This window comes from Electrophorus electricus, chromosome 9 (assembly GCF_013358815.1).
Source record: "Electrophorus electricus isolate fEleEle1 chromosome 9, fEleEle1.pri, whole genome shotgun sequence".
NCBI classification, from domain to species: Eukaryota; Metazoa; Chordata; class Actinopteri; order Gymnotiformes; family Gymnotidae; genus Electrophorus; species Electrophorus electricus.
In genome coordinates this window covers 3,405,443-3,420,000 of record NC_049543.1, presented here as the reverse complement: position 1 = coordinate 3,420,000, position 14,558 = coordinate 3,405,443, and the positions used below count along the sequence as shown (strand labels likewise).

General features: G+C 42.0%; 1 protein-coding gene across 10 annotated transcripts in view; it reads left to right on the top strand.

Moving 5' to 3' along the window:
* The window catches only part of mctp1a (multiple C2 domains, transmembrane 1a), a 114,454-nt gene that overhangs the window by 27,455 nt on the left and 72,441 nt on the right, over positions 1 to 14,558 (top strand). The window lies entirely within an intron of this gene.

Sequence of the window (14,558 nt, the reverse complement as noted above, 5' to 3'; positions counted from 1 at the left end):
TTGAAGTGTAGATCCTGCACGGATCATCACATTCCAGTTTCCTCCCTAAAATGTGCTCCGGGAGCTTAGGAACGCTGCTGAGCCAAGCACAATATGGTGTGCAGCTCCTTCTCACAGAAAGCCCCAAAGACTGTTAGGAAGCACAGGAGAGCCGCTGGCGTGCCCGTTTGACGTAAGGCACTCTCCCGAGCCCCCAGCAGTGCAGGAGCCTCACGGACGTGAGCAGAATGAAGCACCAAGCTTCACCACAGTCCGCTGCAGGATGGCCCCGGGTGTTGGGCGTGCGCATGTGGTTTCGCATGCAACTTTGTAGTATGCCACACTTAGTAAGCGACTCCAACTTGCTGATGTGTTTAATTTTTTTCTTCATGAATTAGCCCGCGTAGGCTTGCTGCCGAAACATCATGCAAATTAAACAAAATGGAAAAGGTATGCAAAATGCTTCACATGGAAATTCCAGTATTTACTTAGATAAATAGAGTTTAGCTTTGAATGTGTAAGCTTTCTGATGAAATGCGGTTGCGGTGGTTTCTTTAGATTAGCTCTGCAGCAGGCAATGATCAAATGAAGCCTAGTGAAAAAATCTCTCTTTGCTTTTGGATCAATTCATGTCCAATAAAATTCTGCATATAAGCTGACAGACTGGCTGGTTTAATTTGAGGTTTTGCTCTTTTGAAACTGCCGACATGCATCTCAGAAGTGGGTTGTTCCTCAGCTATGTGAAAGGACTCCACGATGCCTCCTCATGTGTGAAATAACGTTTGCTGTTTGAACAGGCTGCTGTTTGTACAAAGAGCTGTTCAGATGTTGAGGGATGGTGGATATCTTCAGGCCTAGCTAAATGAGAGAGAGACAGGGAGACAGATGAAGAGAGAGAGGGAGAGAGAGGGAGAGAGAGAGAGAGAGAGAGAGAGAGAGAGAGAGAGAAATATGCAGTTTTCTCATTTGTGATTTATTGATTTCAGATACATTAGCTCCATAATACACACCGTTTGGACTTTAAATCCATATGAATAAAACATTCTTATGGTGGATTTGCACAGTGACTCTGTAAGAAAGTCTGTCTCTCTTGACTGTTTGTTTCTCTGTCTCTGTCTGTCCCTCACTACCACTGTTTCTCGCTCTCTCTCTCTGTCTTCCTCATCGTTGTGCTTTTGGGCACTGTTTGAAAGCCACCTTTGACATGTGTCATTTACACAAATTACAGAGAGAGTGAACCTGACAGTCAAACTGCTTTCCTGGCTGTGCACAGGTCACAGTGAGAGATCACAGAGGGTGGGAAGGTCTATCACTGTTAGTCTACAGCTTTGATGCCAGGATAAATAACTGGGCTGGAAACGTAAACTGCAGCAAGCATAGTGAACACTGAATCGCACTGCAACATTTTACCTGTGACAACACAAATAAGCCAGATTTTTAACACACTAGTGTTTGTAGTGAACTGTCAGATCACAAACATTCGAATTACATCTGAATCTTAGCTCTGGCACATAGGCTAGTCCACATTAACACATTAGAATTGACCTGACGAGGGGGGGGGGGTGGTTCTGGAGACTGATCTTCCTGCTGAGTCACACACTCACAGCAGTGTACAAGGTGTGTGTGTGTGTGTGTGTGTGTGTGTGTGTGTGTGTGTGTGTGTGTGTGTGTAGCAAGGCACTTCAGCAGTAAAAAGCTGTTACTCTCTTGATTACTGAAGTGTCAGCAGCACCTGACACGTCCCACAACCTAGTGGCTCCACCTCCCCTCCCCCAAAAGGGCGTTCTCTGTTACTTACTGCTGTGTGTCCCCTCATCCACCACTCTCTACCTTTATATGTCTTTTATATGTCTCTCTCCTCTTAATTGACCCTTCCTTCACCTCCGTCACTCCCTCTTGGTCTCTGCTAGCTTAGAAAACCCTTCCCGCTGTATTTCCTCCTCGTCTCTGTGCGCGAAGATCATTCCACATATTCTTTTCTATGGAGTGACAGAATTGCCGATGTTATGGAATATTTTTCCATCCCGTATTCAATCCTTGTATTTTCACTCCTGTTTCCTGATATGGCTTGACTGTGGTTCATTCTATCTCCCTCTCTCTCTCTCGTCCTCTTATGAATGTCGAGTGCAGGTGTTCCTCTTGTTTCATATGAGTTCCCCTCATGATGTGGGAGCGATTGTGTGTCTCTCCTGCACTGTAGGTCTCTCCAGCTTTTCCAGCAGCCCACCCACCCAGTCTTCTCACACCTCCTGTTCTTTCATGCCATCATTCTAGCTTCTTTTACAAAGACCCAAATAAAACACATCCCGTTATTATTTGCTCTTTGTCTGTTAGTTTGCTGAAATCAGCTTTTGACATGAAACTTACCCCCTAATTTTTTTATTCAGAGGTTAATGTTCTTTGCTCTTTCATTTGCATCGCTGGTGTAAAGGAGCAAATCCGTTTTCTGGTGCATATTTTTATGGATGTCACTGAGTGAACTACTATTAGCCCGTTCGTAGAAAAGCAAATCTAGGCATATACAACCGCACTACACAAATGGCTTCCTAATCAGTCCTATTTCCAGCTCAGCATTTGCCCACCATCCAATGTTTATATGAACTCACCAAGACCCTCCTCCCGAAAGCATGCCATCACTGGGTTAGCCAAGTGACTCCCACCTCCTTCAGCACCCAGCGCTGGCCGCCGGGGGCGGCGTTACGGAGGTGATGCTGAGTGCAGGAGGAAAATGGCTTAGTGATGTGCACCGAGCCTTTGGATCATGGTGGAAGCTGGTTTGGAAGGAATTAATGGGCTGGACCTGATTAGGGCTGGCCAGCCAGTGGTTAATCATAGTCTGAGTTGCTGAGGGCAGGAAAGCTCATTGTAGGTGGCTGGTCTCTTGTGGCCGCATCGTCGCTCTTCACCTCTGTGCTGGGTGTGAAGACTGGATACGCGCTGAAAGCATCAGATCTTTGGAGCCGAGCTTGGTTATGCTGTAGCTCTTTTCTGTGGTGGTTCCAACTGCAATGCAATGATCATTGTGCGGTCATGTACTACATATAGACTGCGAGGGGGCTTTGCGACTGAAAGTTGGCATCTGGTAGGGAGAATGCAGTACAAGAACACTTGTGATCACGGAGGCAAATGAGTGAAAGCTTATTTTGAGTCTCCAGTGGCAGGCGCAAGGAACAGAATGTGAAACTGCAATAAGAATTTTTATTTTTTTTTCCCCAGCAATACTGTTGTGTGTTACACTTGAAAACAAGGCACTTAAAGTAATGGGAACATTTTGCATTGAAATTAATGCCAAACACAAATGAAATGTCCTTGCGTTTTGCCGTTTTTAAGTGTCTTTGCTTGTATAGGTTTTACGCCCCCCCACCCCCCCCCCAACCCGGTCGTCTTCTTCCCACTTCTTCTTCTCTCCTTGCTCGTCTGTGTCTGTGCACAGAATGCAGGAAAAAAAAGTGCTCAGATTGGAACAAATTGAAGCTGGTTAGCAAAGGTATAACACTGCTGTCACTAGCAACCCGGTATCCTAGGATTCCATTTATACTGAGAGGAGAGAAGAATGAGATGAAAGAAAAGCCAGCGTTTTCCATATCTAGAAGCTTTGTATTGAGGGGTATCCATGCCTCGGTTATTACGCCCTTCCAGTCAACGTTTACACATTCCTATTAGTTCTGGTCTTGCAAGATGAAAAATGCAGATGAACCCATTTGTGTGTGTATTTGGGTGTGTGTGGGTGTGGGTGTGTGTTTGTATTTGTGTAGACGCACCAAAGCTTCCTTAATCTAATGGATATAATGGATAATGGCGCCAAACAGGAAACATAGAGATTTCATTTCCTACCCTGAATCTAAATATAAAAAGCCAAGTGTCACATTGAAAATATGCAGGAAAAAAGGAAGCAACTGTACATCTTAAACGTAACAGTTGAATTAATGATAGAGCGCACAAACAAACTGAAAGCAAGCCAGCGTAACCGTAATGGCGCACAGGTGCTGCACTAACAGGCACAACACGCATCACCTGAGTGGGGCGTGGCACATAACCAAAGCACAGACATGGGCCACGCAAAAACAAAACATAAACAAAGTGCCACATGGACACCACCACTGCCAGACAGAGGCTGTTGGCGGGAAGCTACCGTCACACCAAGTTTGCCGTATAAATGTCATAACAAAATTACCTTTTGCTTAATTAGAGATTTCGTGACAAACTTTTCCATGACTTTATTTCCAACAGGTTTTCCAACTACTGCAGTGATCTTCTTACAAACTTCCCCAAAAAGACCATACGATATCTGCGGCTCTTTCAGCATGGATGTGAGAAACGAGTCCATTAACCCAATCTTTTGACCCCTGCACCTAACTTTAGACTTCTGAAAAATCTGGCCCAAAGTGTTCCTACAAATTGCTAAATGGCTTAGTGTCTTAGGGTCTATGCAGCTACGTATTTACCATTCTAGAAGAATACGCCCCCTGTTGGCCTCTGAGCGTGACTGGAGCCAGCCACATTTTAGCAGCTCTGAGCTACTGTGCTGGGCTGGAACCAACAGCAAGAAGTTCTAAGAGGTATCTAAACCGAAAACATTCAGTGTCTATACTCTGTCTTCAGCCTTTTTCAGTGTTTGCTTTTCTTGTGCGTAAGTGTTTTTTATATTCAAGTAAAGTTGCCTTTGCATAGGTAATAATATAGACCTAACCTAAAAATAGGTAATACAAATATAATTATTTATTTAGTTGTGTGTGCGCGCGCTTTAAAGACAGTACCGTTGCATGTTGTGCTGTTAGACTGGATATGATATGGCATAGCTCTGCCTCAGATTCTGAACCACTAATGAGTCTCTTATAGATTTCCTAAGCACTGAACCCAAAGCTATCAAATTAGCCTGCTATTCTGTCCAAGACAAGCAGCTACAGCTAAGCTGTAAAGTTTAACGCTGACCTTTTGATTCAAACGCTTCGGTTTCAAAGGTTCTTTGTGTTCTCTCTGAAGCCATTGAGAAAAGGAAAAAAAACACAACTGTGTTACACAGAGGATAACTTGAAAGGATAAATAAGGAAAACGATGGAGGTTTGACCTAGGAACTGAGAACGGTGTAAATGGAGGTGAGTATAAAGGAATTGTACTTTAAAAGTGTCCTCCTTTGTGCTCACTTAATAATTCATTTCTGCTAGCTTCCAGAGGTAACCTTGGCCCATATTCTCATTTACAGTGATTGTGAATTGTCACATTCCCTGCTGGAATATGTGGGCTTGCTGCTTTGCTACAGCTTTTCCTCTGATTCCTGTTAAATGTAGCCGTTAAGCATTGTCAAAGAAAGTAAAACTGCTGATACACTTAGTGGCTTTATCTTATTTTCATGCCAAGATCTCAAGTCAATACAATTAATTTAGTAATCATTGTTAGATCATATAAATTGACTCCAGGTATTTAATACACCACATTATCAAACTTGTTGCCTACTTAGTTAAATAGGATAAAGTGAATGCAGATTAAATCCACGGAACGAAAAAGGAAAATCCTTGTGGTGCTGGGTTAACTTCATGCTGAGAAGGAACAGACAATTGTTTCCAAGGTTTTCAAGCACAGATTTGATCTTTGTTTAATCCACCCTCCCAAGCAGGGACGTCCATTCAGTCAGTGCTGACAGATATCTTATGATAGGAATTAAGGTTACATTTAGGAAGCATTTTCCTAATGACCATTTCCTGTTGTGATGCCATTATAATTTATTTGATTGTTTAAATGAATTGCTACAGAGCTTCTTGAATTCCTATAGTGCCCATTGCTGGAGCTGCAAGTCAGGTTCTCTATCGATTGTCCTGTGCGAATATCAAAGCTGGCAGAACCCAGCTTTGCAAACATTCAAGCAAAGACCCAACTCTCTGGTGGAACTTTATGTTGTACTTTTAAAAATAAAAGATCAACATTTCTGTGAAGATCCCCACCATTTTCTATCTGCCCTGGTTTCCAACATCATAGGAGTGGGAGATCAGCCCCAAAGCTCCTCAGTTGTGGTTTTAAGATTAGAGTATTCTTCTCTGTGTTCTTTAAAGTTGTGTGACCTTTTGGCTTTACTAGAGCAATAAGATAATGATCCCAGTTTTATGACTTTCCCTCTGATTGTTTGTCTTTGATAACAGTTTGACATGATATGGATTATAATCTAATGATATGGATTATAAGGCTTTATAACTTTGGCCTCACTAGACCCCAAAGTGTTTATTTATTTATTTGTTTGTTTGTTTGTTTGTTTGTTTATTTTTTACACATTTACTCATAAACCACTTTACTGGAAACATCTAGTTAACTTGTACCTACACTCACAGGCCATCTTATAGTCTTACAAGTGCATTTTGTGAATGTAGAAATCCAAGTTGTAGCACGTATTGGTATGAAGAGTACACCAGTCATTCTCTAACCCCGTATTCATCATTGACCAGTTTCTGACCACAGGACCACTGCTGACTAGATATTATTTGGACAGCAGACCGTTGTCCACGCAACATTAATACTTGTGTGGTACTGGCATGCTTATGGCTGTTGTGTGTGGTACAAATTTATCACACAGAGAGTACTGTTACCAAGATTGGCTCTGAGGTCAGAATGACCATTAATGAAAGGCCGAAGGATGACGGATGACAGAAAGGTTTTTAATACAGTAATGTAGTGGCTGGTGAGGCTAGAGGAGATCATATTGTCCTGTTATCGCTCTCCATCACCCTCCATCAAAGCCATGAAGTATTTCTCAGGCTGTAACAGGCACAGCTTTGTAGCAAGAACACATCTGGTGCCGTTTTGGCTTCTCCATTTCCATGCCTGTATCCTCCGGCTAACAGGCTGAGCAGCCAATGCTCCCTGGCTTTAACACTGAACAGTGTGGACTCTGGTTAAACCATCTTCTGTGTTCAGTGAGGTGTATTAAAGAAGATAGGTACTGATTGAGGAAGGTAGAGCAACCCCTTTGGTGTACTGTTCTAGTGCATAACTGCTTTTTTCGGTCTGAATGAGGTTCCTGGAAACCAGTAAGAATTTAAGTACAGCTAATACTTCCCAGCAAAATGATTTATTTGATTACGCAACATTTAATAACACTTTTCCATTTCTCCTTATTTAGATGATTTATATAACTCCATTTACTTAATGCTCAACTCCATCTATGCCTGGCACTTAAATGAGTTCTGTACTCTACTGTCCAGCTAGCTTTAATTTAAAACATCGATTTGGACGCGTGCATGATCGGATCCGGCTGTTTGGATGTGCTGTCGGCATTCAGCGGACCTGTCGCTGCTTCGATTGATGGCTGCACTGTAACAGGCAGCTGATTTGCCGTCTGATTGGCAGGGATCAGATCACAGAGCATAGATGCTAACGTCAAGGACAGATGTGGCCAAGTTGAGTATGCTAAAACACTCCACCTAGATTATGTTCACCGAATTCATCTTTGATCTTTTTTGAAGTGTCCACAGTACCACGGTAGTTGACATTATTTAAAAATAATGGGTTTCTCTATAGACCTTTACCTTGCACAATTAACTTTGCTGTGTTGGGGTGAGAACAACACACAAAATTCTTATTGTTCTGAGAATGAGTGCATGCACTTCCACTCTGATTCCGCATGCGCCTGCTGGTACATTGATCCCAGTCGCCATCTGTTTATCTTCTACTACCTTCTACTTCCCTCTCTTTCCATTCCCTTGGAGTTTTATCTTTCTCCTCAGTAGTGCCCCTGTTGTTTGTGCAGCTTTCGTGTTCCCTAATGATCAGGGTGTCTGCCGGGACTCCCAGTAAGCGCCTTCCATGAAGCTTTATCACACAGAGTGCAAAGAGAAGTGCACACAGACAAAATCCCCAACAAAACCCCTGTCTTCCTAATCCAAACCACCTTTTATCAGTGGTGAAGATTTCAGCAGTTCCCACTCACGATCAGGAATGCTTGCCCCGGATACATATTTTGTTGTCCTTTTGGACAGGGAGTCGCGTACATATTTATAGCAGTCCATATAATGCACTTTTCTACTTCTCCTTTAACGGCTGTGTATTTTAAGCAGTCACGTCGAACCCTTGTCGTGGAATCCAGAGGAATCAGAAAACCACAGCATCAGTATCCTGCCAATAGCCCAGAACACTTTTTTTAAAATGTGAGAGAGCCATGATTCACGCAGCACGGATTTCCTTTGCTCACCTGAAAAAGTTTGCTCCCCATATTTACTCAAATTCACTTTGCTCTGCTGCTGAACTGCTTAGGTATAATCCTACTGTCGAGCCAATTTGCGATTCTGCGCACTCCAATATGGAAACCCAAAGTGGTCAACATTCGCCTCAAACGAGCCGCATTTTATTTGTAAAACGGCGACAAAAGCGGCACTTTGGACTTTTTTACGCCGCAAAACACAGCGTTATTTTTTCACTACGCCATAAAATATGCCACAAAAAGACATCAAAAACGCCGTGTTTATGCCGTGTATATGTCGGTTTAAAACTCCATAAAAAGGGCAGCTTTAAGTGTTCCAAAACTCCGTTTTTTACACCACTTTGGCGGCCCTATAGTAAGATAATGTGCTCCTCCTACTGGTTTTGGCAGCCAATAGACTTGAACTTTTTTCATCCAATCGCTCACAAACAAGGTCAGACCAGACCAGTTCACTACAGCTATTAATCAGCTCATAAACAAAGGCCTCACCTGTATCTTTCCTAATACGTTACTAATTGCTGTATGCTGCCATCTTTTCTTAAATTGGCTCCTAACTCCCATTGCTTTTTTGCATTGCTACTGATATCTGGTCTCTACCAGAGGATGGGATGCACTTGAGTCTTGGTTGCTCTCAAGGTTTCATCATGTTCTGAAAGGAGTATTTCTTTACTAATGTTGCCTTGTAATTGGACTCTGATGTCTGTACAGCTGGTTTGTGATGACACCTGTAATGAAAAGTACTATACAAGTAAATTTGAACTGAATGATACATGGGCAAGCTCATTACATTTTTAACTGATGTGAATTAAATAATCAGTTTTATTACCATGAGGAGCCAGTCTCTTTGCTTTACTAAACTTTCCTGATACATTACTAATTACTGTATGCTTCTCTCTTTTCTTTAATTGGCTCATAACTCAAATAGCTTTTTTGATAACTTCAGATGAATCCATGTAGAAGTTCTCCCAAAATGCCATGTAATATGGAACCAAAAATAATAATAATAATAATGAATCATTTAGATTTAGTGTTTGATGTAGTATTTTATGGTCTGGTCTGACCTTGTTCGTGAGCCACTGGGTGAAGAAAGTTCAAGTTTATTGGCTGTCAAAACTAGTAGGAGGAGGTCATTATCTTACTATAAAGTGGTGCTTTAAATGCTTTAAAGTCGTGAGCCAATAAGAAAGAAGTAGTGGATTTCGACCAATGAAATTGCTCCTGCTGCCTGTCTACGCTGTAATTGTTTGGGAAAGGCGCAAAGAAAACATCCGCAATCTGTAGTTTGTATTAGTCATGGCATGTATTATACACACATGAATATCCACATTTAAAACATACTTCCACTATACAAAACTGACTACACTCGTCATGCTCCAGCATAGCATCATTTAGCCCTACCAATAGGCTTTCACAGCTATACCTTTCCTATTGCCACTTGTTCTCCTACTATTCACCTTCACCCTTGAATCTGCATCTGCAGTTTTAAAAGTATAGTGGATTTTCTTTGAGGTTTGGCCTTTTTATTAAGGGTTCAGTACCATGACTGTATATAAAAAGATTTTGCCATTTCACTGCAATTTGCGGTACATGGCCCTTTCTTTGCCCCTGTGAAATGCTGTTCTTATTCGTGGATCTACACATTTCTTCATTTGCAAATTCCATGGGATTTCTTAAAATTACACTCTGGATACTTTTCGATTTTATGCATATTATTTCAAAGTACTGATTTGTAGTGTTTGTTCTGTGCTTAACAACAAGCTAACCAGTTTAGTGCCAGAGAAATAAAAAATAACTGCTGAGCTGTGTTGAATAACACTGAAGTAAAAGAGTAAGCAAAAAAGCAAATATCCACTCTTTATTTGACCTTACGTTTGGAGGTGAAGGGAGTCTGGACATGTCATTTCAAAGAATTCATCATTTATTATTAAATGTGTGATGATGAGGAATCCACAAAAAAGTGGTAATTTAGATTAAATCTAGAACTGGCAAAGCACAGACATGTGAAAGAGAAACCTTGAACTCATTACTATTAGCGCAGCTATCGTGACTCCTCTGTAGAGATGACACCGTTAACCACAGAAGAACTGAGTTAACAGAAGTCTCGCATACTGCCTTTAAACCATGGGGAAGCTAACATGGTGGTAATTATTCCAGCATGCGGTTATACTGAGCAGATATGGCCTCATTAAAGGATTATCACGACTACAAACTCGTCATGCCACTGGTGCGTTCCATGTTTAATTAAAAGGCTAGTGAGGGATATCTGAGCGATGACCAGTTAATGGCGTGTGATTTCGCAGGGCCTAGACTTCTCCTAGGAAGATTAGTCTGCTGCCTTGAGAAGAACATGTGAAGTGGTAGCTTGGTGGTTTAGTTACTTAACTAATGGTTGGAAGGCTGTCAGTTCCACCACCACCGAGTTGCTGGTGTTTGCCCCCTGAGCAAGTCCCTTACCATCATTTCTCAAGTTGTACTCAGTTGTAAGTGGAATTGCATACAAATGTCAGCTAAATCCCATAAACAAAGTTTTCAGTCTGCATACACAGAAAGGCAGCATGCTGCTTTTCATAATTCTTTACAATATATGTAGCTAATAATAACTCTAATAGTTTTGTCTCGTTTGTACATGTCATCCTTGAGAAAGAGTACGCATCCTGAATGGAAGGCTTCAGAGTGTTATGGAGCGATGAACGTGAGCCAAGCCCCTCACAGCTTGCATCATCTCTGAGGGGGACGGCACTTTTCCTTTTGTGTGTGTCCCCAATGAATGGGTTTCTGTGGTTATAGTCGCACAGTATGTGTCCACAGAGTTTGAGGATGAGTACCAGAACCTACTCCTACAACAAAAAAGAAGAACAAAAAAATAGACCTCCAATGAATCGTAAATAACTTGCTTATTAACAGCTTACCTAAACCGTGCCTGAAAGCAACCCTCAGATGTTACTAAACTGAAGTGACTCGAGCACTTGCATGTTACGATGCCTCAACTTTTTAATTGGAGTTAGAACTGAGGAGTAGAGAAATTTCTCCTGGAACATTCTTTGGGATCCTTTGTGCATCACATCAGTCTGAAGCGTGCCTCAATAGAGCACCTCATTAGTGCCGTATCATGTGATTCTCGCCATCATAATAAGTCATAGCAGCAGTGGAGTACGTCAGAATATCTCATCCTTATGAATCAAACACACTGAACTCAACGTCCTCCGTAGTCTCTTCACACCAGCGTTTATGCACGGCCTCCTGCCGTGAGTCCCACAAGTGCCGCGACACTCTGAGTGGAGCAGGCCAGAATGGGCCCTTTAGCTGCTGATGCACGATGAGCAGAAGGCGGGGCCCCGCCTTTCAGTTACAGTTCCAACAGTGGCAGCTCTACCAGTTTAATGGCACGCTGTGGTGTGCACTTACTTCACAATGTTGGCCTGAGACGTTATAGGAAAGATGGTGCATGGCGTAAGGTGGATTTTGGTCATCTTTGCATTTCTGTGTTATCGGGTGAGTGTGGTAACGTTTTTGGACAAGCTGTCTCAGAGTGGAGAGCTGTCAACCTCAGTAGGTTTCAGGATTGTGTCTTCACAGGTTTGCCATGTGGCCTCAAGCACATTCTTAGCATTCCTGGATGGGAGCAGCTGCAGTGACTCAGCTGTGTCACAATATTTATTCTCATTCAGATGACATCAGTCCCCAATGTGCACGTCACCAGAATCTGACCGGGCGTCTGTGACAGGGTAGCCAAAACCCTTACACACTCAGCAGGTTACAGCAGCGTGCATACACAGTAGGCGACAGTCACATACACACACTGTGTATGCACGACTCTCTCTCTCACTCTGCGTGACGTTTCAGAGAAAGCCAGATGCTTGTGGATAAAAAAGTCTTGGTTTTAATCAGGAAAGGATAATCCAGCGTGGTAATCAAAACACAGGCAAGGGTCAGAACAAGTATTATGGGATAAACAGAGCCAGAGAGCATCACATCCAGAGAGACAAAACATCCAGGCGAGAGTGAGTGGTAATGGCAGGTATCAACAGGCAGAGGAAATGAGCAGCACGTTAACAGTCAGGTGGTGATGAACATGTGAATAGTTGGTGATTGGTTGGATGTTCTTCTGAGTTGTCATTGGAATGCAGGGAATTGTAATGATCAGGGGAAATGGGTTGCGTGACAGAGTGTTTGTGTGTGTGTGTGTATGTGTGTGTGTGTGTGTGTGTGTTTGTCGGGGGGGCGAACTGTCCATTTTGATCTGAGGAACTGGGCCTCAAGTACAGTCAAAAGGTGGATACTGAAGAGCATGATGGTTTAGATCGTAGTCATAATCATGTGAATAAATAGGCCCATGAACGGGAATACACGTAGCCGAATGTGGGATATCACATAGGCCGAATGTGGGATATCACGGGCCGAATGTGGGATATCACAGGGGCCGAATGTGGGATTACACATGGGCTGAATGTGGAATTCAGTCCATATGTAATCCCAGAACACTGTACTCCTCAGATTTTTAGTGGGTGGCAAGGAATTCTCAAATTGATTTGTTCTTCATGATTTTAACAATGAAATATCTAATTATTTATGAGAAAAGGATGTGGTCCTTGATTGGTATCAGGTGCATTAGTATTCATGACGGATATGTTTAATATGAATGGTGTACTGTCCTCAGATGCAGGTTTTACATTTTACAGGCTATCTGGTTTCTTAGTGGAATAAGATTTAGAATAAGGACAGAATAAGTATTTCAACACTCACACTTAAAGATTTCACATTTAAAGGGAACCATAGAACACAGTACAGTGCAGCAGTTTCCATCCACAAGCACATCTGATTCAACTCATTAGTTAATTATCAGGATTAATATGTGTGTGAGAGTAGAGACGACTAAACTCACGTCTGAATATGAGTTCGGCACCCCTGATTTGAAAGATGGGTTAAGGAGCACATTTGTCATCCGCTGGTGCAGAAAGTAGAACTTTCTGTGAATATAAATAGATATAAAAAGATTAGAAAGTGGTCTTAATTAGAAGAAGAGATTTATTCACCCGTAGTTGTGGTGTAATTAAATATAATTTTTAAATTTGTACATGCTTCTTACTAATATCGCTTCATCACTTCAGTTTTTAAGAAGCTCATGCAAATTGGACAATAAATAAATAGCTTTAATTCAGGTTTTTACAAACTAAGTGTAGTCTCTGCTGATCACTGAAGCAAATGGGACAGTTCCATTGTTGGCTGGGTTTGGTGTTCTTCACATCTCTTCTGGGCCAAACCCAAACCCAATTGTCAGAACAACTGCTATTACTCACCATTTGCCAGCCTAGCTTTGAGAATTCATGATAACAGGGACATAGCACACAAATGCGGGACACTATCTCCCAACGTTCTCCTCCAGCGTTCTTCTGTAGCCTTTGAGCCTTTTGCCTCTGCTTAGGAGTGTGGGACTGCTCATCACACATTCACTTCTGTTAGGCTTGCTGGCTCTTAGATTTGCCTTTATGAGCATACTAGCTGTGGGGCCACATGTGCCCACAGCTTATGCTTACTGCACTCCGCGCATGGTTTTAGACAAGACAACTTGTGCCCCAGGTGTTCCCTAAGCAAATTTATATTTGCAATTACACTGAAATTTTAAGTAGAACTGGACTAACAGTAGAATCGACAGCTCAAGTAGAACTGGACAAATCTAATCTGTCTAAAAAAATATGCATTTAGTCTTGCAGGCTGCATTTGTGATTCAAAACTAATGGCCTGGGGGAAAATTGTCATTTAAATTTATTTACTGTTTTGATTTCTGTCACCTCCTTCTCTAGTGATGGAAGGTAGTCTAGTCAAATATGATCATGCTGAGATTCAGGGAAGGGACCGGTACAGCAGTCGTCCTACTGTTTTCATCGTGTTCATAATTTCTATTTTCTGTGGACTTTCTGTAATTTATAATCGTGCCCATTGGCAATTCCCTCTACATTTGTTTTGCAAGCATGTAATAAAGCACATTTTCAGCTCGCTGTGTTTTGGGGGTTTACTGCAGAATACTTGTGGTTTTTCTGTCATTTGTCAGGATTTGATATAATGTTGTATATTTAAATAACCCATCTGACCTTTCTGCAACTGGTCTGGTCCTTACTCACGTGTACATATCTGGGTGTTGTTGAGACTGATGCAAATATAATGACTCTTTTGACATCTAGAATGAACAAATGTGACCTGGACACCTAAAACATAATGTGTGTTTGCCACATCCTATGTCTCAACAAGAGGCAAATCCCATACAGACCGTGCTGAGCAGTGCCTACATTGAGAAAATATTTTCTCAATATTTACTAAGGGGCAGATTTACATTCAGCACAAGTTCTCCTTATATGATTTATGCCCCTCAGTCTTTCCAATTAACAAAGTCAGAGTC